The 23386-nt window shown below is 47.6% G+C and overlaps 1 long non-coding RNA gene across 1 annotated transcript; it reads right to left on the reverse strand.

Annotated features, from left to right (window-relative positions):
- Positions 1-469: 469 nt before the first annotated feature.
- LOC111092685 lies at positions 470-5634 on the reverse strand. The gene is made up of 3 exons (XR_005379000.1): positions 5467-5634; positions 895-1061; positions 470-598 (listed from the first exon to the last, which is right to left on the reverse strand). It is a non-coding gene; the product is annotated as an uncharacterized LOC111092685 (long non-coding RNA).
- Between the last annotated feature and the right edge of the window lie 17752 nt (positions 5635-23386).

Genomic DNA, 23386 nt, shown 5'->3' on the forward strand with positions numbered 1-23386 from the left:
TTCTGTGGTCTTGAAAAGGACAAAGAGAAAGAGAGATAAAGAACTTTGGATGCAGACCAAAGCCACTCGGGTTTTTAGCTGTGTGTCCCCGTGCAGGCTTCTCAACGAGGAGGGCCTGACAAGTGTCACCTGAACAAGGGGTCAGGGCCATTCTGTTCCACGCACGCGACACTGCAATTTTAAACAATTGTGGCTGGAGACAAAGATCCTCCCTGGGAAGGAAAATCCAACCGAGTATGCAGTTTCCAGCTCCGGCGCTTCTTGAATTATACATGGGCAAAACCCCCTTGAAGGCTGCTTTTTAAGCCGTGAGGGGAAGGCATATAATTTTGGTCTCTGGCATTCTGCTAGAACACTTGCTGAAAATGGGGCCCCTCCCATAGCCAAGTGGCGTTTGCCTCAAAACCAAACGGGGGACGTCTGACGCCTCAAATAGCTTCAAGCTGCCAGGAGAAAGGATGCTGAGCTTACCGCAGTCTTGTCTCCTTAGGGCTAGAAGGCACAGGAGCCTGGACTTGCGGCCCTCGGTGGCCCTGACCTGGTGGTGGCAGCCCTCGCACAGGCCCTGGCTGGGAAGAGGGAGCAGTGCTGTCTCCATCTGGAAAGGGAGGCAGGGACAAGAGAAGCCATCTGGGAGATGGGAGGTCCAGGTTCAGACGGCCCTAATGCCACGAGGGGACTGGAGGGAACAGTGCCATTTCTGGCTTCTTTTAGTAAAGGGGTTGGTGGCTGCCAAATGCTACCCACAAGAAGGGGCTCCTCCATACTCTTCTCTCCCCAAGTTTGCACGAGGACAGTGGGCAAGAGCATCAGCCGGGGTCATTTGGGTCAGTGGTGGCTAAGGGTGCAGGCCTTGGTGACCATCATAGCATGGAAGAGTACCTTGTAACTTACCAACCGTGTGACCCTGAGGGAGTCACTGCACCTCTCGGGCCCTCAGTTTTTCCATCTGTAGAATGGGCTGACCGCCTACTCCACACTGCTGCGGTGGAAAGCCTTGAGCACAGCCACTGGGCAGATTTTAAGGACTCAAAATCCGGTAGCTATGATGATTAGTGCACCTTGAAGATAAGGAAGTGACACGTGATATTAGCGTCCATTGGTGAGGAAGCGGGTGTGCGGATATGCACACGTGCACAGGTGTGAGTATACATGCCCTTGAATGTGTGTGTACGTGTGCGTGAGTCTGTGCATGTGCACACGCTCCAACCTAAAGGTCGAAGAAGAGCATTCTCTGCCCTAGATGTGGAAATCTGAGAAGGGCAAATACTTCATTATTTAGATTCAAAAGCTACTCATTAGGCGAGACCAGAGCACTTAGAAAGCCAAGCTGACCTGCAAGTGTGAAATGTTATTATAAGTAATGACAATGATTACTGGATGAGGGTGTGAGCAGAGAGAGGAAAGCCTGAGAGGTTAATGTCCATTAACTACCAGAAATTAGGAGATTGCACTTCTGCAGATGCTTCCAGGCTCAACCTAACGGTCTGTTTATTTACCTCGCGGGGAGCTCTTAGCACATCAAAAAGGTATTTAAAACACAACCCCCCCAACAATTAGCTTTAGGAAGAAGAGTAAATATGGATGCAATTTATCACTCCGAGAGCCCTGCTATCAGAGACAGATGCCGTCAGTTAAATAAAACAGACCCTAAGACCCGCCAGAAAGATCAACCCAGAAGCAATTGGCTAATTTGCTGATCGGCAGTGGACAGTAGGCCCTTGGTGACACACATGCGCCATTCATATCTTTCTGCTAATTCCTATAACCTGAGTTATATGTTCTGTTCTTTTTTTTTTTTTTTTTTTTTCACCCAGCGGGAAAAGAAAGACTGAAGAATGAGTTGATGTGATTTCAATGGCTTTGCCCATCCTTAATTGAAAAATGTAAAATGTAACCGAGGGACATTCAACCCTGAAAGAGCCACAGGACTGGGGCTTTGCTGGAGGGGACCAGCCATCCCAGTTCACCTGGGACCCTGAGGTTCCCCAGGATGTAGGGCCTTTGGTGCGCAATTCCAGGCAAACAGGGATGGTTGGTCCCCTACTGAGGCTCCCTCCCCCAGGGGCGTCCCAAGGGCAGGCAAGTGACAGCCAACCCCAGCTGGGAGCAACAGTGGGTAAAAGTTGGCTTGCACCTAGCCTTGCCGTAATCTTACCTCCCACCCCCAATATGGCAAACAGACTGTGATCCCATTAGCAGCAAGCCTGCGGGGTCATGTGCACCCCGGGTGCCCCGGGTGGGAGCCTCACCAACCCAGGTCAGTGTCCAGGGAGATAGATCTCTGATAGGCGGTCGTGCAAGGGGCAGGAGGCTGATCTTGTACAGACTGTTTCCACGTCGCAGGGACCCCCCCCACACACACACTTATGGAAGACTGCGGAGCCCCTGCTACACTCGGCAGATCTCAGAACCCCTGCCCCTTCCTCAGGCTATGTCCCGAATGTGCTGGAAACTGGGGCCGTGCACTGGAGGAAATGCATAGAAGGCTACCCCTTGGGCTGTCACCACTGCCTCTGAGACTCCTCCGGACGCACATCTCGGTGCTGGGGCGCCTGTGTGTGCGTTTCCTGACATATTTACGGACTCTCAGTTTGCCAACTTTTGGGGCATTAATGCAAGAACGATTTTTCATCCTAATCTGCTGTAATGACATGTTTTATTATACGATTTCAGCTGTTTCCATCCCTTTCGCTGTGCATGTTTTATGTATTTTAACTAATGCTTTAATTTTAGTGCAGCGTGCCCTCAGGTGATCTCACAAAGGCTGACTTTGTGGAACCGACGGGGAGTCCCAGCACTGGCCGTGGAGGGCTCGAGCTGCACAGTCCAGCTCTGCGGCCAGGGGAGGCAGTCCGAATGCGGGGCGGGAAGCAGGTACTGTCGAGGGTGGGCTGGGGAGAGGGGGACAGGGCTCAGGGCCGGGGCCTGGCATGCAGAGGAGGGCTCCTGGCCCGTTTAGCCTTGGAATTCTGGCATCCTGACACCTCCTCCCTGCTGAACAAAGCCAGATAGTTGGGCACCCTACCAAGATGGCAGCTTGGATCTTTGGGTAGGCGGGGTCTTAGGAGGCAGGGGGTCTCAGTGTGGCCCCCAAAGAGCCTGGGGTTTGGAATGCCCTCTGCTTAGTTCCAAACACCAGCTCTGCCAGATGCTGTGATAGTTGTTTGATTCTGAGGAAGTCCGTTAGACCCTCTACTAGGCCTCAGTCTCCTCATCTGGAAAATGGGGCTGGGAAAGCGTAGTTTGCATAAGAGATAGGATTCCCCAGCCTAGCAGTAAGGGAGTGGGGCTGAATGCCTGAAGTCCATGTCCAGTGGCAGAGAGAAAGGCCAAGGCCCCACCCAGACCTTCCAGACTTGGGCACCAGTGTACCCCCATGTAGCTCATTTAGAGCCTTTGGCAGTGGGGGCTGAGGGAACATGCCTCTGTTTATTCACGCTTGCTATGTGCCAGACGAGCCCTGTGTTAAGCATTGTCCTTCATCATCCCATTTAATTCCCCAGCGGATGTCCATTATAAGATTATAACCCCATTTTGTAGGGGGAAATAGAAACCCAGAAAGGTGAAGACATTTACCAAAGACCACACGGCAAGCAAATGTTTAATGTCTGTGTCTGTGATTTTATTTTATTTTATTATTATTATTTTTTTAAGATTTTATTTATTTATTCATGAGATACACAGAGAGAGGGAGAAAGAAGAATAGACACAGGCAGAGGGAGAAGCAGGCTCCATGTAGGGAGCCTGACGTGGGACTCGATCCCGGGACTCCAGGATCATGCTCTCGGCCAAAGGCAGGAGCTAAACCACTGAGCTACCCAGGGATCCCTGTGTCTGATTTTAATCAGAATATCCTGCAGCCTCCCTGCCTGGAGGAAGTGGAGAGTCGCTCACTGGGGACTGTAGGGCATGGAGAACAAATGGAAAGGAACAGTCCAATGGAAGAGCTGAGAAGCCCTCTGGTTGTCAGGCCCCCAACATCCCCTTCAGCCTGAAATAATCATCTCTGTTCCTAACCCAAGATAGAGTATGGGGAAAAGCCTGATCTTTGACATCTGCCTTTTTCCTTCTCCATTTTCATCCAAATCCTACTCCATACCCACAGCCTAACCTGTACTTTCCTGCCTCTGTGTCTCTGCATGTGCTATTCCTCTGAGCAGAAATGTCACTTCTTGGGGGCGCCTGGGTGGCCCAGTCAGTTAAGTGTCTGACTCTTGATATCGGCTCAGGTCATGATCTCTGGGTTGTGAGATCAAGCCCCAAGTTGGGCTCTACACTCAGCACAGAATCTGCTTGAAATACCTTCTCCTTCTCCCTCTGCCCCTTCCCCTCTTCATGTGCACTCTCTCTTTAAATAAATGAACAAAATTTAAAGAAAAAGAAAGTCACTTCTTTCTCCTCCACATCCTCTTTTTGAAAACTCCTATTCATCCTGCAAAGCCCAGGTCCTCAGCACTGAGGCCCTTGTCCTGTTAGACTCTCCCACTAGTGGCTTATTTGCCGACTTAATTGTTGCACCACCCAGTGTGGAAAATTAGTAGAAAGTCTGTTGGTCAGAAAAGTCTCAGCTGTCTCCCTCACCCCACCTGGGTAACAATCAGCCAATGTGTTTCAGACCCTGCCAATGTGCTACCACATGCCACTGTTTCATTCTCACTGGAACCCCAGGAGATGGGCATCTTCATTCCTATTTTCTTTTTTTTTTTTAAGGTTTTATTTACTTATTCATGAGAAACACAGAGAGGCAGAGACACAGGCAGAAGGAGAAGCAGGCTCCCTGCAGGGACCCCGATGCACAACTTGATCCCGTGGCTTCAGGATCATGCCCTGAGCCAAAGGCAGATACTTAACCACTGAGCCACCCAGGCATCCCCTCATTCCTATTTTCTAAACCATGGGGGAAGCAAACCACAGCCCCAGGGCCAGCTATCTACTTTTGTAAATAAAGTTGTGTTGGATGCAGCTACACTTCTTCATTTATGAATAACCATTGTCTTACACGTGCTGCAGCAAAAAATCTGAACAGCTGCCACGGAGACCGGATGGCCTGCAAAGGTATTTACCATCTGACCCTCTGCAGAAAGCGTGTGCCAGCCAGCCCCTGTAAATGGAGAGGAAGGCTGGAGGTTCAGAGAGGCTTAGCAACCTGCCACAGTTAACTCAGCCAGCCCTGGGGGTCAAATCAGACTTCAAGGTGGGTGCTCTTTCTATGCCCAGAAGCTTTGTTCCAGGTGCCCTTCCCTGCTCTGCATCAGGCCCCTGGGGAGGCTCCCTGCCACCTGGCTTGGGGGCCTGAGTGCAGCAGCCAGGTCAACCTGGCTCAGACGCGGCCACTTAAGGCCACTGGGGCCCAGAATAAAGGCTGTGAGCTGGGAAGTTTTTGGTTTTTGCTTTTTAAAGAATGAAAATGCACTTTATAAAGAATCTTACTTCACCTACCCATCTCATTTTCCAAATACTTACAAATAAGCCCGTGGTGCAAAGCCAGGCCATCCTCGCTCAACTGCTTGGCTGTTCTGGGTTTCAGAGGCGCGCCGCATCCAGCCAGGCTTGCAAGACGCAGGGCCTTCTCCCGGTCTTGAGACCGCCCCTCATTGCAGGAGACAAAACCCCTGCCCACATCCCACTGCCAGGCTCCTCTCTTGTCCCCCACCCCCAGCCTGCACCCACCTTCCCCACCTCAACCCCCCAGCATCTCTGGGGATCTGCGTCCCCACCCACCCAGGCCTGCGAGTTTTATTTCAAGCTGAGATACAATTACAGATCATGTCCCCCCCCCACCCACTGACTTTTCTTTTTAATAAAGCTGTTTGTGTCTCTACCCCCCTCTCTTCTGCATTCCTCCCATCTGAGCCTTTCCCTTTCCCCCTCCTCTAGGAAATGTCTTGGATTCTCTCACTGGGGTGTAATGGTTAAATTGCTACCAGCTGATTAAACAGCAGAAGCCCAAGCTGTAATCCTCGGCGCTCAGGAACCCAGGGAGGCAGAGGCGAGGGCCCTGACCCGCGGCCTGCTGACCCCCCTGCGACGAGCCGACCTCGCTTTGCTCCATTCATTCGTCCCAGGCCGCCTACTAGAATCCTTGGGGAGGAGGAGGGGGAGAGGAGGCATGGATGCCTACACCAGCCCTGGCCCACCCCCCCAGGAATGTCGGCCTGCCCCCATCCCTGTCCCTCCCCTGCCTACACACACACACACACACACACACACACACACACACACAGGCTCTTATTCTCTGCAGAATGAAGACCAGATGAAGGAGATAGCCCCTTGCCCCGCCCCCCTCCTCCTGGGAAACCTTCCTCCCACACCTGCCCCCACAGAGGGAAGGATCAGGAAGACGGAGAAGTCTGAGATCAGAGAGGGGTCTGCAGGAGGGGAAAGGAGGGCCTTGGGGGATGGGCAGCCTTAGGTTTGACCCTGACTCCGACAGACAGTCGGGATCACGGAGTCAGGACTGCCCTTCTTTGAACTTTGATTCTAGCCTGTTTGAGCCCTGTTTGGAGGCTGGGGCGACAGCCTCGCAAGGTGGCTACGAGGATGCGCCGAGCACATCCCTGTTGCGCAGCCCGGCACGGAGCAAGTGTCATCACCAACGGTCTGTGCCGAGGGCTGGTGTCCCCCGCAATCGGGGTAACCTTCAAACACAGCCACGTCTGTGGCCCATGTACCCTTGGGCTGCGGTCTGTCCTCTCTAACCCTCAGCTCTCCCCGCCCCCCCCACCCCGCAAACTGCCATCGTCGCGATGGCCCCACGCGACACCCCACGTGCCAGGCTCCTGCCAGCGGTGGCTCTCCAGTCGTGAGAGACGTGGCTGTCAATTCAGGCTCTGGATAGAGAATAGCGAGGGGGCAGGGTGCCTCTCTGGGAAAGTTTATTTCCATGGAAAGAACAGTTCAGACGAGTGGAGAGTCTGGCCTTGATTCATCCTCCCCCACACTTAGCCAGAAGTGGGAGAGAAGAGCCTGTCCATGCCGAGAGCTGGCCCTGGGGGGGGTACGGCCCGCTAGCCACCGCCCGAGTCCGCTGCTCTTGGAAGCAGCCCTTCTCTTTCCCCGGGGGAAAAAGCCTCTGTATTAATCAGAGTTCTCTAGAGAAACAAAACCAAAGAAACATATATAATTGTATCCATCTAGATAGTTTTGTATAATTTAGATTTTATATAGATATCCTCTATCTGACATATATTGGAGATATATGGTATAGACAAATAGACACTTAGATATAGATACACAGTATATGATACAGATACCACGTATACCTATCTCTGTCTCTCTCCATCTGTCTACCTATTGGGAAGGAGAGGGAGAAAAAGAACGGTATTATAAGAAATTGGCTCATGCAGTTACGGAGGCTGAGAAGTCCCACGATCTGCTATCTGCAAGCGGGAGAGCTGGAGGTGTAGCTCCAGTCCAAGGGCAGGAGAACACGGATGCTTCCCACTCTCCCCGGTTTTTTGTTCCCTTCTTATATGGGGTGGGGAGTGGGGAGGTGAATGAGGCCCACCCACATGGGGGAGGGGAGGGCCACCTGCTTTACTGCGGCTCCCCATTCAAATGCTAATCTCATCCTTAAACACCCTCGCAGACACACCCAGAAGTAATGTCGAACCAAACATCTGGGCATCCAGTGGCCCTGTCAAGTTGACACACAAAATTAAATGCTGTCGCCGCCCCCAAGAGGTGTAGGAGAGGGCAGAGGGGAGATCAGGTCCGTTTCTATGTAGTGCCCCCCCCACCAGGTTCGTGTGCCCCAGAACCTCAGAATGTGACCCCATTTGATATCACGATGCATCCAATGACAGTGTCCTTAGAAGACACAGCCACAAGGCCATGTGAAGGGAGAGGCAGAGACCGCAGTGAAGATCCACGGGCCAGGGCCACCTGGGGCCACCAGATGCTGGGAGACACAAGGAAGGATTTTTCCCTTAGAGCGTTCAGGGAAGCGCCGCACTGCCAACACCTTGAATTTGAACTTGGGGCCTCCAGAACTGTGCAGGAAACGACTGTTGTTATTCTAGTTATCCAGTTTGTGGCCATCTGTTAGAGCAGCCACAAGAAACCAATACACCCTAAAAGCATGCATCCTTGGTCCCATTTTCCAGATGGGGAAACCAAGGCTCAGAGAGGGGAACTTTCATTGTCCGAAATCCCCCAGGTGGTTGGAAGTGAAGGCGGGGCTCAAAGCCGGGCCTGTGTGATGACTGTGCCCAGAGCCTGGACCCCTGAGCTCACCCCGGAGGGACATCTCTGTCGGGGAGAGCTGTGGAGGACACAGGAGGAAGGATCCCTCTGCCGCCAGGGCTAGGAGTCCGGGGCGCCTCTGAAATTTCCTTTTCCAAGCCTGCCTCCCAAGTCCCAAGGCCTGGAGAGAGCTGAAGAGAACCCTAGGGAAGGACACTGGGAGAAAGGAACTCTGGTCAGAGCTGGTTTGACCAGAATGTTCTTCCTGTCTGGGAACTGCCCTGACCTTGGCGTGGGCAATAAGCACCCGGGCCTGCCCTGGGGGCACCATGTCCTGTCCCAGGGGCAGGGCTGGGGCAGGCGCCAGTGAATGTGTGAACCCAGAGCAAGCCCTCCCCTGTTTTGCAGAGCCTCCACACCCCAGTCCTGGCCGCCCCAGGGGCAATGTGTCCGGAACGACATCGGAGGCGGCCACTAGGAGCCGGGCGCTGTGGAGCTCACAGATCTGAGTTTAAATCCTGCCTCTGGCCACTTGTTAGCTGGGTGACTATGGATGGGTCTGTTCTCTTACTGGAACTCAGTTTTCTCACCGATGAAATGGGGATAATAGGATAAAGCTGATCTCAGAGACTGCTGTGGGGTCGAGAGTCTGCAGATAAAGGGCCTGGCACTCAGTAAGGTTGGCTATTGTTAACATCTGTTTGCAGCCCAGAAAGAGGAAGTTAGGGATGCGAGTCAGGACTGCATCTGGGAGCAGATCAAAAGTGGCCAGCCAAGTTGATGGGCTGATTGGGTGCATCTTTGCAGTTAACGACAACTGGTAATTTCTGGTTTAAGAAAAACCCGATTCAGCCGGGAAGAGCTGCAGCCTGCACACCGCTGCCTGGGAATCTTCCTAGCCCTTTGCAAGGGAGCCACACCTGCCAGCCTCTTCCTCTTGTCCAGACAGGTGCCATTAAGCTCCCATAGGCACCACCCAGGTTGTCTCCTGGTGGAGGAGCACTGGAGACTGAGTCCACGCTTCCCCCCCGCCCCACATTCAGCTCTGAGGACAGGAACTGGTCACCACCCAGAGTCCTGTTGTTTCTGTCTGAGCCTGAGAGGACGTTGAGCTGGGTCTTTGGCGATAAGGACAGGTTGGGTTGAGTAACCGGATCTGTTCCTTATCCAAGCAACCGATCTTTTCTGAAGTTCAGCTTTGGTCTGAGGAGGTGGTTCCTACATGGTTCCCCACCATGAGTTCACAATTCTCTAGGCAGAGACCCCACAGCAGCCTCTGCGTGAAGAAAACAAGCAGTGCCTCCCATCAGTTTACTGGCTTTTATTTTTTAAGCCCCCTGATTTGTCCTCCTGTCCCTTGTTCCCACCTCAGAGACAGTGGCTTTGATCCAATGCAAGGGGCAGGCTCAGGTTCCTGTTTGAGTTTTATTTTTTTCCCAAGGGAAACCGACTCCCAATTTTCCAGCTCCGGCTGCAGCCCCTGCCTGCTTCCACATGCCTGGCTTGAACCCAGCTCCTTAGTTTGTCCCTCTGCCAGGCTCCCAATGCGACTGTCACACTTCTCCATTAGTGCCATTATCGCATGAATGTAAGCATGTGGCATTTATTGAGCTGTTACTATGTACCAGGCTCTGTGCTAAACACTTTCCCCGTGTTATCTCATTTAGACATGACAATAACCCACAGAAAGGAGGATTATTTTACGGATGAGCGTAAATTAATTATTTTACACAAGAGGATTATTTTACAGAGAGAGTGAACTGCCTGACCTCGCCACTCATCTGGGGGAACAGTGTTTGAATACAAGCCTGTTTGATTTTTGCATTCCCGGCCCTATACTTCTCATTAAACGATACAGTACTTGAGTGACCCACAGGCTTGTCTCCTCCATCTCAACTTACGATCCCATGGCCCCAAAGTATAGGATTTTTGAGAGCAGGGAGGCACAGCTATTATTTTTGAAAAGAAATTATATCAGCTTACAATGAAATACGTTATAAACAAAGGAAATAAACACTTAAAATTCCTCAATTAATTTACTACAGTTTTCTATTATCTATGCTTTTGGGATTATTTCTATTGTGCCTGTATAGTGATAATACCATGCGGAGGCATATGCTACTGTGCATCTCTTCCCAGCTCTGTTCTGTGACCTCACCTTGGCAGCTTGAAATTGGCCATATTTACACCATAGTAACTGGCAAATGCTACAAACGGGGGTTTCCTCCAAAGAGCCAGTTATTAAACATTTATCTGGGAATCCCTGGGTGGCTCAGTGGTTTAGCTCCTGCCTTCGGCCCAGGGCGTAATCCTGGACCCAGAGATCGAGTCCCACGTCAGACTCCCTGCATGGAGCCTGCTTCTTCCTCTGCCTGTGTCTCTGCCTCTCTCTCTGTGTGTGTCTTTCATGAATAAATAAATAAAATCTTTTAAAAAAAAAACATTTATCTGCACATCAGGTATCATGACCTTTGTGGGAGAGATTAGAATCTCCTTTTAACAGATGAAGCAATTGAGGCTTCGGAATGCTAAGTGATTTTGCCCAAGGTCAACTGCTAGGGAGGGAGTGGAAGGGTCAGGATTTGATCCCAGTTCAGGCCACTTCCACTGTACTGATAAATCTTCACGTCTGCTGGAGACAGGAAAAAAAAAAAAAAAAAAGCCCAGAAAGTTATTCCTTCCCAGCCTACCCAACCTCCAGCTGCTGCCCTGTGTTTGGTAAGTAGAAGCAGAAGCCAGTCAGACTGGAGACTTCAGCCTTGAAGAAGGCCTCTGTTTCAGCTCAGTGGCCGAGCATTTGGCTCATGTCGTGATCCTGGGATCCAGGATCGAGTCCTACATCGGGCTCCATGTAGGGAGCCTGCTTCTCCCTCTGCCTGTGTCTCTGCCTCTCTCTCTCCATGTCTCTCATGAATAAATAAATAAAATCTTTAAAAAAAAAAAAAAAAAGGCCTCCGTTTCGATTCAGAGAGCAGGGTGCAAAATCCTTGGACTGGGGAAGCCCGGCAGAGTAAGATGAGAAAGTCAAATTCAAGGTTTAAAACAGCTGAAATCTCATTCCACTCGTGCGAATATTCAGGAGCTAGTGCTAAGTTAGCCCAATTAAGAATAATTTCAGCTCTAGAACCTCTTTGAGGATTTTTAAAAGAAGACTGAAAAGTTAATCTTTCATTTGTCCCAAGAACAAAACAATATTCCTGTCCACCTCCTTCAAATCAAGCCACTCTTTTCACAGTGATGAGGTGCAGGGTTAAATTTACCTGATTCATCGCAGACTTGACAGGCAGTTCTCCTGAGTTCCATGAACCTGGTACAGTTTGCCGCTTCTTGCAGTTACACATATATTTTATGTAGATTAAAGTCCCTCTTGTGAAAGAACCATGAGTTCAGCAAACATCAGAAAAGCCTGAAACTCGTCGGTTATTAATACCATTTGTTCAGTCTTTAGCTGGGCAGAGGACTCGGCCTGTGTGCCCTACAGGGACATGATCCTTGCTCCTGGGAATTTTATAATCTTGTTTGGGGATTCAAAGGCTGACCTAATACTAAGCGGTTAAAGAGCAGTTAGAGAGAAATGCAGTTATGAGACAAATAGGAGGAGACCTACGACAACCCTTATTCGGAATATGCAAGCTAAACCACACTTAGAAATCATTGTATTTTAAGGATTTTCTTTATCTATTAGTGAGAGAGAGAGAGAACAAGTAGAGGGAGTAGCAGAGGGAGAGGGAGAAGCAGACTCTCTGGGATCATGACCTGAGCCAAAGGCAGACACCCAACTGACTGAGCCACCCAGGCACCCCAGAAATCATTTTTACAAACTTTCAAACTAGCAAAGTTGAGGAAAAATGGAACTCCAGCATTCACCTCTGACTAATACAGGTGTGTAGTAGAGAATCTTCCACAATGACCCCCCCACCCCCCACCCCCCTGGATCCCTCTCGCTAGATGTTTACACCCTTGGGTTTATCCCTTCCTCCTGAGTGTGACTGGACCTATCGACTGGCTTCTGTGGTGTTACCTCTGTGATTAAATTATAGATTGTGATTTCTGTCTTGCCAGCAGACTATCTCAGTTGCTCTCTTAGCTTGCACGCTTTGAGGAAGTAAGCTGCCATGTGGGAGAGCCCATGTGGCAAGGAACCAAGGGCTACCTCCTGCCAGGGTAACAGCCAGTGAGAACTCAAAGCCCTTAGTCCAGCATCCTGCAAGGAACCAAATCCTGCCAACAAACATGGAGTAAGTCTAACAAACATGGAGTAAGTCTGAAAGTGGATGCTTCCCCAGTTGAGCCATCAGATGAGACTGGAGACCCAGGACCAACACCTTGATAGAAGTCTTGTAAGAGAATGTGAAGCAGAGGACCCAACTGAGCTGTGTCTGGACTCCTGACCCACAGAAACTATGAGATAATAAATGGGAATTGTTTTAAACTGCTAAGTTTGGGGGGTGCTTGGGTGGCTAGGTCAGTCAACCGTCTGACTGTTGATTTAGGCTCAGGTCATGCTCTTAGGGTTGTGAGATTGAGCCCTGTGTCAGGCTCCGTGCTCAGTGCAGAGTCTGTTTGGGATTCTCTCTCTCCTTCTCCCTCTGCCCCTCCCCCACTCACATGTGTGTGTGCTCTCTCTTTCAAATAAATAAATAAATAAATAAATAAATAAATAAATAAATAAATAATCTCTTTTAAAAACTGCTGAGTGTGGGGGTAATTTGTTATGCAGCAACAGATAGCTAATATAGGGTGAATATGTGACTTAGGTCTAACCATCCAGAGCACTGCATTTGCCCTAGCCACAGTGAATTAGTTCAGGGATGTCTGTGTGATTCAATCAGGGATAATCAGAGTTAATCCTGAGACTTTTATAAGATCAGAGGGGAAAGAGATGTTCTGTCCATTAGTCTCAGGGTTGGGAGCTGCTAAAGGCTACCTTGTGAAGGTGATGTTTGTGAGAATGAAACAACACAATCCCATGAAATAGAGATTCCAGGCACTGATGACATTGAGCTCCTAGATCCAGCCTTGCCTGAAGCTTTACCTATGGAATTTATTTATGACCTAATAAATACTGTTTACTGCTTAAATCATTTTGTGTGGGTTTATCTACTAAAGCCTCTACTAAAATTTCTTATAGTCATTCATTTGATAGATATTCATGGCTAAGAGCTTGGCGGGGGGTGGGGGGGTAAGGATTAGAATTAGTTACTGAACCTGGTCTCAAGGGACTATGATTTCTTAAGGAAAAAAGCTACATATATAACTATAACATCCACTTAAAAACATAAGATCTTCAATTTTAGGGATACCATTCATTATTTGCACTTGTACTCTCCATATCTAACACAGTAGGTGCCCAATAAATGTTAACTGGTTCTAAAAATACATATCAATTGCTCTAGAAGTGTAGAAAGAAGAGAAATCACTTTCAAGGAGAACTGATAAAAGCTTCATGAAGAAGAAATTTGAGCTACAAGGTTTGAAAGGATGAGCTGGATAGAACTTGCTGGAATGTGGGAGAGGGTGTTCCAGGGAAGGGAAGCAGAGTGAGCCTGAAAGACCATCAGGAGTATGCATCACACTGATCCTTTCCCTATAGGTGAAAGGACTATGGGAAATAAGGCTAGGAAGGTAAGATGGGGGCAGACCTTAGATGGTCTCAAATAACAGGTATATAGTGACCTAATGCTATGTAACAAATCATCACCAAACTCAGTGGTTCATAATAATAAACATTTATATCTCACAGTTTCTGTGAGTCACTAATTCTGGAGCAGCTTGGAGGGCTGGTTCTGGCTCAGTTTCTCTGGTGACATTGCAGTCCTGATGTCAGCTGGGACTGTAGTGGCCTGAAGGCTAGACTGGGGCTGGACGACCTGTTTCCAAGATGGCACACTCGAGTGCCTGGCAAATCGGTGCTAGCTGTTGGCAGGAGGCCTCATTCTTTACCACATGGACTTACCCATAAGGCTGCTTGAGAGTCCTCATGACATACTGTCTGGCTTCCCACCAGGTGAGTGATCCAAGAGTGAGCATGAGTCAGAGGCCACAATGTCATTGAGGACTCAGCCTTGGATGGTCCTGTCCATCGTTTCCACAATATGCTATTGAATAGCAGGCCAGCACTTTCAACTTGAGAGAGGGACTACACAAGTACTCACAGAGGAGTGCCCAAGAGTCAGGGATCCCTGGAGGCTACCTTGGAGGCTGGCTTGCCCTGATAATAATCAGTTATGTAACAGATTGGACATCCCAGAAACCCACTCCTCGTGGCTTAAGCTATATGAACCTTTACTACTTATTTAACAAAGGGCTAAGGGGCACACGGTCCTATCTAGTCAGAGCTCAAAGTGTCACCCAGGATGACACTGGATGGCTCAGTCTGTTAAGCATCTATCTGCCTTCAGCTCAGGTCATGGTACCAGGGTCCTAGGATCGAACCCTATGCCAGGCCACTTGCTTAGCAGGGAGCCTGCTTCTCCCTCCCCTTCAGCCCCTCTTCCTGCTCATTCTCTCTCTCTCAAATAAATAAATAAAATCTTTAAAATAAATAAATAAATAAGGGACCCCTGGGTGGCTCAGCAGTTGAGAGTCTGCCTTTGGCTCAGGGTGTGATCTCATCATCCCAGGATTGAATCCCACATCAGGCTCCCTGCAAGGAGCCTGCTTCTCCCTCTGCCTGTGTCTCTGCCTCTCTCTCTCTCTGCGCCTCTCAAGAAAAAATAAAATAAAATAAAATAAAATAAAATAAAATAAAATAAAATAAAATAATTAATTAAAATTTAAAAACATCTATGATCCATTTGCTGGGTCTGGATAGGTTGCTGTCCTGAACATCATCAGGGGAATTTATCAATATAGAAAGAAGAAGACAGAAAGAGTCACTGGATAATTGACCCAGCATGTCTATGACCATAATGATGATTATCTTAGGTCATGTTATTTTTGGACACTTACAACCCACCAGGCTTTGGACTAAGCCCGTTGCATGCATTGTCTCATTCAATCTTTGCAGCTACCCTTCAAGATAGGTTCTACTATGTACCCATTCTTTATGGGTTGAATTCTATCCTCCCCAGATTCATAGGGTGAAGTCCTAAGCCCCAGAACTTTCAAATGTGGCCATATGTGGAGATAGGGTCCTTGCAAGCATAATCCATTTAGTTGAGGTTAATAGGGTGAGCCCTGCTCCATTATGACTGCTGTCCTTCTAGAAAGGGTAGGTTTGGACACAGACACAGACTCACAGAGACAGGCCGGGAGAAGACAGCCCTAGAACAGACCTTTCCCGCCACTGCCCTCAGAAGGGAGCAACCCCGCCAACCCTTGAATTTCTAGCTTCTGGCCTCCGGAACCATGAGACCATACATTTCTGTTGTTTACAATCCCCCCACCCCCCAGTTTGTGGAACAAAGTTCCATGATGACAAATCACGGGCAGCATTTGTATCAAACAAGTACAACACTTGACAGAGTAACGGCTGGGAAAGCAAAGTCAACTTCCCAGGCAGTGAGTCCAACCCCGTCGCTCTGGCCCCAAGCCCAGGCTCTTACCCATTATATTCTAAAACAGACTGTATCCCCCAGCCAATGGGAAGCCAGAGAAAGCTTGAGCGGGAGACCAAGCCCATCAGAACCGTTGGAGCCCTGTTTTGGGGGGAACATCATCATTTTCAGAGATGAAAAAGTTCCTTTTTGTGTCTGTCGTCAATCTCTTTTATCCCAGGCTCACTGCCTCTGGCCTGGTTTCTAGGAGACGGGCAAACCCCTCCTGGAGGCCTCCTCGTAAAACCCCCCATGCGGACAAGAAGGAGGTAATTAAGTCTCTTCCTTTCTAGGACCCGTGGTCTCCGTCTTTGATCTTTCCTCGCTCTGCCCTGAAGCTTCCCCAGCCACTGGAGGAGGTGTGGGCAGGGTGTGAGAATGGCTGGGCCAGGGCAAGTGTCTGGAGCACCCAGCACCGACCCAGGGCCGGGGAGGTGTGGGGGGGGAGGTGGCCTGAGACCCCCGGCCTGACCTGCCCTGCACGGTGTGGCCACGGTGAGCCCCAAATTCCCACCCACTCAGCAAGGGACAGACAATGCTGCCTCCCTTCTTTGCTTCTTCTGTCCAGAACAGCTTAATAGCTTGGAGACTCTATTTCCCAGACTTCAAAGATTAAATGTGAACATTGGAGCTACATTTTTGGCGAGAGAGAGAGAGAGAGAGAGAGAGAGAGAGAGAGAGGGAGAGAGAGAATAAGGAGCTGGTTCTTCTATCTTGAGTCATTACAAAGCTCCTCTCCCAGCCCCCCCCCCATAGCCCTCCTCCCTCTTCATTCTCTATTCAGTTCGCGAGGCTGTTATTCCTGCCAAATGAGTCACTGATGTGGGAAAGTTAATTTATTTTGGCAGGCTTCACCATCGCTGCGAGAAATGGAGCCGTGCACCTACTACCGCAAAAGACGCAAATTATTGTGATGATTCATTCATTCCTCCCCGCATTCATTCACTCTGGGGGCACGTGACTGTGTCTTCCACGGATGCACGTGGGCAAGCTCACCTACCACCTTCTATCGCTGGGAGTCGATGCAAGGATCACAGCGGAGGTAACATACGTGCACGTGCTTGGGTGCTACTGCTAGTAGCTAATCCTCAGTGAGCACTCCCCGTGTGTCAAGCGGCACGATAAGCTTTTTACCTGCTTTATGTTTTGCATTTAATCCGAATGCTACTCTCCGGGGTGGGGCTGATTATTGTCTTCATTCTGGAGATGTAGAGATGGAAGCTTGGAGGGGTCAAGGTGACCCGGCCACAGTCATTACACAGCTCGTAAGTGGTGGAGGCAAGTCAAGGCCAGCTTCCTCTGATCATGACCCACCTTTATAAGACGCTGACCATGTGGCCCGCACTGGCCTCAGCACTTGCTTGCCCTCACCCATTCTATTTATTCTTCACATGAACTAGTGATGCAGGGATGGTGATTAGCATCTCTGTGTTCCAGCTGAGCACACTGAGGTTTGGACGACTTACCCGAGGATAAGCATGTCGTAGCATGGCTATGACACAGAAGAGCTGAGCAGAGGGCAGGCAGGCTGGGCTCTGCAAGACGCTCTGTCTTCTTTGTGATCAGTCAGTTAGGTGTGAGTGCTGCATTCTTGTTAGCCGCACATGCTGTCAGCCCCTCGGACCCTCACAGGGTTCTTGGTGCGGAGATGCCGTGACAGAGACCATGCCGTGCACTCACCAGACCCCAAGACTCCATTCTCTGAGGCACACGGGTGGATCCTGGCAGTTAGATGGCTTCATGTGATTGAATTCTGACCAGTAAAGGTCACCTCCAGGCCTGGCCCTTTCAAAAGCCCATGATTCTCTATCTACTGGCCAGACACAGAGGATCCCATGGTAGATGCTGAGACCCTGGAAGAGGGATGGTAGAAACCATGGAATGGAAGATGCCTGGGTCCCTGAGTGACTGCGTGGAGCTGAGCTCTGCCCAACCTCCCAGTTTGGATGTACTGGACTGTGCTGAGGACCTCCACCTTTACTGGGGTACCTTTACAGCAGTTAGCCTGCCCTCACTCATCATATGGATGTTTCTGGAAGTGTTTTAATGAAATCGTGGTCTAAGATTTCCTTGGGAAAGGCCTCACCTCCACCAGAACTCAAGCTTCATGAAGGTGAAGTCTCCTGTGTTAAGTGCAGAGCCTCAAACACAGTAGGTCTTCTGTAAATATTTGTGGAAGTGACTAACTGACCCTTCCGTCTCAGAGGTCCTTGGCCCACAGGGAAATTTCCTGGATGATAACTTGGGAAGAAAGTGTTACTTGTGCCACTTAAACTCCATCCTCTTCCAATACACCATACCCTCATCGTCCTCTCTGCCATGGCCTCAGGATGGCATTGGGGAGACAATCCCAGCAATAACATCTAGAACCTTCTCTTCAAGCCAGACATCAGACATCACTATACAAATACCAACCTGACTTCATTCCTTCCCAACTGGCTGAAAAATCCAGGAAAAGCCAATTGGCGTGGGCTCCAAGCTGCACACGCTATATTCAGATGTTTACCGAAAGCCAGTGCACAAGGATTTGCTCGAAAGCTAAATTTCCTCTTAGCCAAAGCCCAGAAATACCTTTTAAACCTTGAGCAAATAAGCCAGAGAAGAAGGCATTTTCCCTATGACGGAGACTTTAGAGCCTGGAGATATTCAACTTTTCAAGGAAACAAGCTGTCTGCTGAAGCCCCTCACTGCCTGCAACCAAAAGGCTTCTTGAACTTGCCCTTCAGTCCCAGCGCAAATGGGACAAACTGCCACACGCCCCAGACCTGACTTCAGACTGGACATGGAAGTAATCCTCAAATGCACATCTAGGTCCACTTGGAGGGAGAGCATTGGCTCCAAATAAAATTTAAAAGAGCCAAGTTTTTAAAAACTAACCAACCAAAGAAAACCCTTTGCCCATGGACAGTTGAAATGAGAAGGACGTTCTCTGAACGAAAACTTGCTAGAACCATCACTGACATTGAGAATACTGGCTGACACCTCCTCTGTGTCAAGCGAGCACTTCTATGGGATCTCCACGTGATGCTCACAACGAGCTTCAGACGGAGACATGATCATTCCTCCTCTTTCATGGATGCAGGAGTGGAGGTGCAGAGAGGTTAAGTGACAGGTTCAATGTCACAGAGCCAGGAAGTGGCTGTGCCAGGCTCCTAACTCAGCCAGGTCCCAGTCCAAAGCCCAACTGGGCTGGGCTATACTTAGCTAACTTCTCTGAGCATCTCAGGACAAGAATAGCAATAGTACCTATTTCATAGATTTAAGTGAGATGATACACGTGAAAGTAGCTAGAGGTTCGTTTCTCTCCTTGCATTTCATCTTGGGTGGTGTGTTTTATTTATAAGGCGGTACTCAGGCTGCTGGCAGTGGGGAGAGGCCTGGCGGGAGCTGTGGCCAGGCGGCAGGTGGGGACTGAGTGAGTTGGCAAAGGTTCAGGCGGTAAGAAGCAGGGGCAGAGGGCTTGGCGGGATCAGCAGTGAGACCTCCAAAGCCAGCAGCCCAACCAGTGAAAACGGCATCCTAGATTAAAGTCTGATGTGGCCCCCACGGGATACAGCCACAAAGGCACCCCAACTTTGTCCTTGTGGTAGGGAAGATGATCCGGCTGAGCAAGAAGGGAATCAGGGAGGGAGGAAAGGCCGTGGACATTTGGGATGGTCGGTGTGGCACTTGGGGGGAAGAGCCTCCCTCTGGAGGCTTTGCAGGAGAATCCCCCCTCCTTCGACTCCTGGTGGCTGAGGTGTCCCTTGGCTTGAGGCTGCTTCACTCCAGTCTCTCCTCCCAAGTTCACATGGCCTCTCCTCTCTTCTTTCTTCTTCGAAGGACATTTGTCATCAGATTCAGGGACTATCCTAACCCGGAATGATCTCTTGAGATCCTTAACTTTATTACATCCACAAAGACTCATTTTTCAAATAAGGTCACATCCATGGGTGGATGTATTTTGGGGGGACTACCATTCAGCCCCGCTACAGGCTAAGGAAATAGAAGGATTCATTTGTCCCCTAAAACTTAACAATCATTTACCGAGTTCAAATATAAACGAGTACAGAATATAAAATAAGAGTTATCCATGTATCGAGAATCCAAATTTAACAGATGTTAACATTTTTCCATAATTGCTCTGATCTCTGTCTTGGAAAAAATAAAATAAAATAAAACATTACAAACACATTCCTTCTCCTCCCTCTCTCCTTACAGATAACCGCAGGCCTGAATTTGGTCTTTTGTGCTTGTATGTGTGGTTACATTTCCACCGCATGTGTATGTGACGTTAAATAATTGATAGTATTAGTTCGTGTGCATTTTTAAAATTTTGCATAAATGGTAACATGCTGTATTTGTCCTTTTCAAAATCAGCAGCTTTGTAAAGATGTCATTCACACCTCATAAAACTCATCCTTCTAAAGTGTATAATCGGTGGCTTTCAGTATACTCACAGAATTATGCAACCATCACTGCCAGCTAATTCCAGAACATTTTCATCACCCCCAAAAGCAGCCCATACCTGTTATCCCCTCTTCCTCTCCCCTCAACCTCTGGTAAATACTCATCTATTTTCTGTCTCAATGGGCTCGTCTATTATGGACATTTCATATAATTAAAATGTATGTGGTCTTTGGGGACTGGTTTCTTTAATTTAGCCTAATGTTTTCAAGGCTCATTCCTGCTGTTGCAAGTGTCTCTGCTTCATTCCTTTTTATGGCTGAATCGTATTCCATTGAGTGGATATGCTACATCTTATTCATCCATTCATCAGTTGATGGACATTTGGGTTGTTTCCACTTTGGGGCTATTATGAATAATGCTGCCATGAACTTTCATGTACAGGTTTTTGTGTGGACATTATGTTTCACTTCTCTTGGGAATATATATAGGAGTGGTGGTGAGGTTTCCCCCTTTTTTTCAAGTGTTTATTTAAATTCCAGTTAACTTTATTACATTAATATTAGTTTCAGGTTTACAATATAGTGACTCAACACTTGCATATGGCACCCAGTGCTCATCATGACAAGTGCCCTCCTTCATCCCTGTCACCTCTTTCCCACATCCCCCCACTGCCCTCCCCTCTGGTAACCATTGGTTTGTTCTTTATAGTTAAGAGTCTGTTTCTTGGTTTGCCTCTCTCTCTCTCTTTTTCCTTTGCTTTTGCTTCTCAAATTCCACATATGAGTGAAATCATAAGATATTTGTCTTTCTCTGACTTATTTTGCTTAGTATAATACTCTCTAGCTCCATCCATATCATTGCAAATGGCAAGATTTTGTTCTTTTTTATGGCTGAGTAATGTTCCTTTGTATGTAACGCCCCATCTTCTTTATCCATTCATCTGTCAATGGGCACTTGGGCCATTTCCAGAACGTGGCTATCGTAGATAATGCTGCTATAAACAAAGAAGTGCATGTATTCCTTTGAATTAGTATTTTTGTATTCTTCAGATAAATACCCAGTAGTGTAATTGCTGGATGGTGGGGGCAATTCTATTTTTAACTTTTTGAGGCCCTCCTATACTGTTTTCCAGAGTGGCTGCACCAGTTTGCATTCCTTAGGAGTGGTGTTACTGGGTCAACTCTGTTTAACTTTTGGGGAACTGCCTGTCTTCCAAAGTGACTATACCATTTTGCTTTACTACCAGCAATGTTGAGGGTTCCACTTTCTCCCCATCCTTGGCAATACTTCTCATTGGCTATCTTTTTGATAATAGCCATCCTAGTTGGTGTGAGATGATATGTCACTGAGGTTCAGATGTTCATTTTCTGAACATCATTTCAGATGTTCATTTTCTTGAGTATTTTTTCCAGTGTGTATTGGCCATTTGTGTATTTTCAGTGGAAGAATGTCTGTTCAAATCCTTTGCTCACTTAAAAAATGAGCTTATTTGTTGTTGTTATTTTTCTTTTAATTTTTGAGTTGTAAGAGTTTTAAAAAATATATTCTGAATACAAGTCCTTTATCAGATGTATGCTTTATAGATATGTTCATGCGTTCTGTGGGAGTAGGCACAGAAGTTTTAAATGTTCATGAAGCTCAATTTTTATTTATTTATTTTGCCACTTTTGCTTTTATTTTCAGTGCCATTTCTAAGAAAAAATTGCCCAATCCAAGATCATGAAGATTTATGCCTGTGTTTTCTTCCAAAAACTTTATAGCTTTAGCTCCTACCCTAAGGCCTTTGATCCATTTTGAGTTAATTTTTGTATATGATGTGAAGTAGGGGTCTAGCTCCATTCTTTTTGCATGTGGACATCCGGTTGCCCCAGAACAACGGATAGAAAAGACTATTCTTTCTCCACTGAATTGGCTTGGCGCTTTTCTGGGAAATCAGTTGCCTACAAATGCAAGGGTTGAATTCTGGGCTCTCAGTTGATCTTTCACTGATCTTCATGCTTATCTTCATGCTAGTGCCACACTGTCTTGATTTTTGTAGCATTGTGGTAAGTTTTGAAATGATGACCTGTGTGTCCTCCAGCTGTGTTCTTCTTTTTCTTTTTCAAGATAGTTTTGGCTACTCTGAGTCTCTTGCATTTTCATATGAGTAGTAGGATCAGCTTGTCAGTTTCTGCAAAAAAGGCATCTAGAATTTTGATAGAGATTTGTTGGATCTGTAGGTTAATTTGGGTAGTACTGCCAACCCATTATGTCTTCCAACCCATAATCACAGGATGTCTTTCAATGTATTTAGGTCCTCTTTAACTTTTCAATCATGTTTTTTATAGATTTAAATCTCATAGTTTTGTTAAAATGTACTCCTAAGTATTTTATGATGTTTATTGCAAATGGAATTATTTTATTAACTTTATTTTCAGATGGTTTATTACTGATATATAGAAATGCATTTGATTTTTGTATATTTGACATTGCATCTGCAACTCTGTCTAACTTGTTCTTAAGTTTGAATGTTTTTTTTGTTTCTGTTTCTCTTGTTCTTTGCATCTGTGATTCCTTAGGATTTTTTTTATATACAAGATCATGCTATTTGCAAATAGAGGCAGGTTTACATCTTTCTAATCTAGTTGCCTTTTATTTATTTTTCTTGCATAATTACCCTAGCTAAAACCTCCAGTGCAATGTTGAATAGAAGTGGCAAGAGTGGATATCCTTGTCTTGCTTCTGATCTCAGAGGAGAAAGCACTCAGGCTCTTAACATTAAATATGATGTTAGCTATGGGTTTTCCATACATACCTGCCCTTTATCAGATTGAGGAAAATCACTTCTATTCCACATTTTTGAGGGTTTTTTTAAATCATAAAATGAGGATTTTGTCAAATATTTCTTATTATTTTTTTAATTTTTTTAAAAAAGATTTTATTTATTTATTCATGAGAGACACACACACACACACACAGAGAGAGGCAGAGACTCAGGCAGAGGGAGAAGCAGTCTCCATGCAGGGAGCCTAATGTGGGACTCAATCCTGGGTCTCCAGGATCACATCCTGCGCTGAAGGTGGCACTAAACTGCTGAGCCACCCAGGCTGCCCTTCTTCTTTTTTTTTTTAAATAGGTTCCATGCACAATGTGGGGCTTGAACTCATGACCCTGAGATCGAGAGTTGCATGCTCTACTGATTGAACCAGCCAGGCACCCCTGTTAAATATTCCTTTTGCACCCATTGAAATGATTATGTGGTTCCCCCTTTATTTTATTAATTTGGCATTTTG

Source organism: Canis lupus, chromosome 26 (genome assembly GCF_011100685.1).
Source record: "Canis lupus familiaris isolate Mischka breed German Shepherd chromosome 26, alternate assembly UU_Cfam_GSD_1.0, whole genome shotgun sequence".
In the NCBI taxonomy this organism is placed as follows: Eukaryota; Metazoa; Chordata; class Mammalia; order Carnivora; family Canidae; genus Canis; species Canis lupus.